Source organism: Quercus suber, unplaced genomic scaffold, assembly GCF_002906115.3.
Source record: "Quercus suber isolate HL8 unplaced genomic scaffold, Cork oak 2.0 scaffold_20, whole genome shotgun sequence".
In the NCBI taxonomy this organism is placed as follows: domain Eukaryota; kingdom Viridiplantae; phylum Streptophyta; class Magnoliopsida; order Fagales; family Fagaceae; genus Quercus; species Quercus suber.
In genome coordinates, this window is record NW_027069485.1 from 2,166,103 (window position 1) to 2,170,189 (window position 4,087).

General features: G+C 37.6%; 1 non-coding gene across 1 annotated transcript; it reads left to right on the forward strand.

Moving 5' to 3' along the window:
* Positions 1 to 541: 541 nt before the first annotated feature.
* On the forward strand, positions 542 to 648 carry LOC112006242 (small nucleolar RNA R71). Its single transcript, XR_002882311.1, has one exon. It is a non-coding gene; the product is annotated as a small nucleolar RNA R71 (small nucleolar RNA).
* Positions 649 to 4,087: the final 3,439 nt, after the last annotated feature.

Genomic DNA, 4,087 nt, shown 5'->3' on the forward strand with positions numbered 1-4,087 from the left:
CATGAACATGTCCTCAAGTGTCGGCTTTTTCTCTTGCTGTGGAAATTGCTGAGGTGGTTTAGCCTGCCCTTGGTTATTGCTCCATGAGAAGTTGGGGTGATTCCTCCATCCAGGATTGTACATGTTCGAGTATGGATTATTTTGACGTTGAAAATTTGACACGTAATTTGTCTGTCCATAACTCAATTGGGCAAAAGGATTTTACACTTGGCAGTCGACACTTGAATGATTTCCTGCACAATGATCACAAACAACATTAGTTTGAATAGCATTAACATTCATTTTACCTAGTTGTTGAGACAAAGTTGCCATTTGTGTCGCCAATGAGGTAATAGAATCAAGTTCTAAAACTCTAGCTGTCTTTCTCGGCATTGTTCTTTCTGTAGGTGATTGATAGTTGTTGGATGCCAATTCTTCTAGAAGTTCATAGGCTGCCTCATGAGTTTTACTCATTAAAGCTCCACCAGCTGCTGCATCAACCATAGACCTGTTTGTAGCTCCTAGATCATTGTAGAATGTTTGCACTTGAAGCCATGCTGGAAGGTCATGATAAGGACACCTTCGCAACAAATCTTTGTACCTCTCCCATGCTTCATATAATGATTCACCCTCAAATTGGATGAACGTCGTGATATCATTCCTTAGCTTTGCTATCTTTGCGGGAGGGAAATATTTTGCTAAAAAATTTTGTGCCAACTCCTCCCATGTAGTAATAATGCCAGGTGGCAAAGAATTCAACCAAACTTTTGCTTTATCCCTAAGTGAGAAGGGAAAAAGCCTTAGTCGAATCGCATCATCTGTCACTTCGTTATGTTTAAAAGTATCACTAATTTCCAAGAAATTTGCAATATGGACATTAGGATCCTCTTGTGACAGCCCCCCGAACTGGACAGTCTGCTGTATCATCTGAATGATGGCCGGCTTGATCTCAAAATTATTGGCTTGTATGGCTGGCCTCATTATGCTCCTAATAGAAGCCTACATCAGATGACTTCCCATCATAACACTTCTCTCCTAAGTCGCCCTTCCTAATAGGCACGTTATCAGGAATTTGGAAACGAGGTTTTAGCCTACTAAAGACTTTGTCACTCATATCCATGGGAAAGTCATGGATGGACCAATCGTCGGGTAGAATGACCTTTAGTGGTCGTTGCCTTGACGGGCTGGCCTTTCCTGACAAGGGATTTGAAGACGAACTCCTGTCAGAGATCGACGAGTAATCGAAGAGTACTCGATCCTAAGACTAGACATGCCATCGTCTAAACCATGCGAACAGACGAGGTACGACACTTGTCGTTTCACTATCTGCAGACATTCCTACCTACAAGTGACAAATAAGAACTAAGATTCTACTCCACTTCCTATGCACACAAACCAACAACGAAAAAGAAAGAAAAAAGAAAGGGAAAAATAGAAAAAGGAAAAAGATGTCGACGAATCATACCTAGGAAACGGATGAATAACCAACCGACAAATTAGGGATATAGATGAAGATCAAAACCGATGATTAAGCTTTGGGATTGAGATGGAAAATTTTTCGGATAATGAGGATAATAATGGAATAGGCTATTTATAGGATGAAATGACACGAGAATCGAAGCATCACGATGCTTGATTCCACGAATTGGAAGGTGACACATGACAGTGGCCCAGACAGAAAGACATAAATAGACCCCATTTATGACTAGCATTTATTACAACTCTGCGACCCGTCGACCATCTCAATGACTCACAGAGTGGGGGGTAACTCATGAGGAAAATTTGAAACTAACCCTGCAAAGGGACAATCAGTCCTTAAAGACTATTGGTCCCTAAAGGATGACCATCCCTTAAGGGACGACCAATCCCCAAGGGATAATCAGTCCCAAGAAACAAGGAGTCACATGGGGACGATCGATCCCATAGGGACGGTCAAATCATGGAGGATGATCAGTCCCAACCATGGACAACTCCTTGAAGGACTTTTAGGCCCAACGATCCCAAAAATCATAACAACCCATCAACTAGGGTTTCCCATAAGACGTACAAGGCACATCTACGCGCCCCTATATGGAAACTACTTGCGCACCACAGCTAAAGATCCTGTCACACAATCAAATCTCTTATATATGGGAAGGTGATTCCGAGTATCTTGGGACCCTTCTCTCTATAAGGAAACCTCCTCGAATTAAAGAATTCAGGTCAGTTCTCTACCACTATATAAATCCCAAACCTTACCCTCCTCAAGGTACATGAATTCTCTTTAGCTCTTGCACTCTTGAGTTCTTGGAGATTCTTCTATCACTAACTTAACCTTCGGAGGGTATTTGGCCGGTACCTCACCGGTGCCCTTTGATTGGTTCTTCTCTTCTATTCTTTAGGTACCTCCATTGTTAAGTGTGTGGACGATCAACTCACTAATGATTTTTGAGCATCATCATCCATTAAAAAGAGCATCGTATGTGCTTTCTTTAAGCTTTCACGACATCAACCACCATTTGAGTGGGATGCCATGCACATAGCATTTATGAGATGTAAAACTGCAGACTCCTAACCAATCTTTACAATATCCACAGCTGTCATTAAGCAACAAAACATTTGTAGAAGAATAGTACATGGCAAAAATAATCCTTAGTTGCCTGCACATGCTCAGCTATACAAATAGGGGTTGGCTGTTGTGGTTTGTAATTGTGGAACTATGGTTTTAGAAGCGTACTCTTGCCTTATGAGTTCAACACCTCAACTAAATCTTATCCAGATTTTGTCACTATATAGACTACAGAGCATTATTTTTCTGATGGGAAGCAAGATTTTGGAAGGTGCAAATTAATTGTGAAGACCCACGATTGTTTTAGGCACTCTAAAGATTGCATAGATTGAACGGAGTTTGGCTTAATGGTTGAGGATGTAAAAATGAAAATGGAAAACTTCCTAGAAGTGTCTTTGCTTGAAATTAATAGAGCCTGTATTATGTACGTGTACATATGGTAACTGTTGTTTACTATTTTAGAAATATTTGAATTTATTTTACAATATTATTTATTTAGAACAATTTTTAATTATAAGTGTGGATGTGTTTGAAAAATTACTGAAAAAATTGTCCATGAATGGTTTTTTTTTTTTTTTTTTTTTTTAAACAATTTTTAATTATAAGTGTGGATGTGTTTGAAAAATTACTGAAAAAATTGTCCATGAATGGTTTTTTTTTTTTTTTTTTTTTGAAGAAACATTTGAAAGGTGAATTACAGAATTTTGTCACAAAAAAGGACAAATTTGGATGTTATTGCATGTGAAGCAATACCATTTATTAAGTGAAGGTTATGACACGTGTGACGATATACCATATTACGGTGTGACCAACTATGACAAATATAAACTAACAATTTGATGCTCCTAGAAAATGTAATTCCATTAATCAAGCTTGATAGTCATTAGATTTGTGATGTTAGATAACAAGAAGAAAGGTGCAGAGTGTTTAAATTTGCAGTGGCATTTGAAGTAGAATTTGCAGATTTAGAAGGCTTTGATATCATGTGAAAAACATGGCAGGATTAATGTTTGGTAATATCGAAACATTAATATACTAGAATTTATTGATATTGAAATACTCCAATATTATAGACAACCCAAAACAGCGGTCAAAACAAAATACAAAACTTTGATTAGAACCCTGCCTGTCATGGTTAAGACTTGAGAGCTTAATTTACTTACACATTTCTGTTCAAATTATAGAATGACCAATTATCTAGTAGAATTTGTAGTTAGATTGTTGAGATCACTGCAAAAAGTAAACGACAAGAGACTGAAGGTAAAACGACTTGTAGCAAGTCCACAAGAAATAAAGCAAAGCAGTTAGCACATGTGAAAGGAAAGGGAGTTAGTTAGTTAGTTCATAGCATGTGTGAAAGGATTAAATGAGTTAGTTATTTAGTTTTACTTTTAGGCGCCAAAAGCTTTCTGTACTTGTGTATATATATATATATATATATACTGATATTGCTTTGTAAATTTATTCAGTTGAGTGTAATGAAAGATTCACAGCAACAATTTCTTTCTTCATCTTTCTAGATTCTTCTTTCTTTACATGGTATCAGAGCGGTTACTTTAC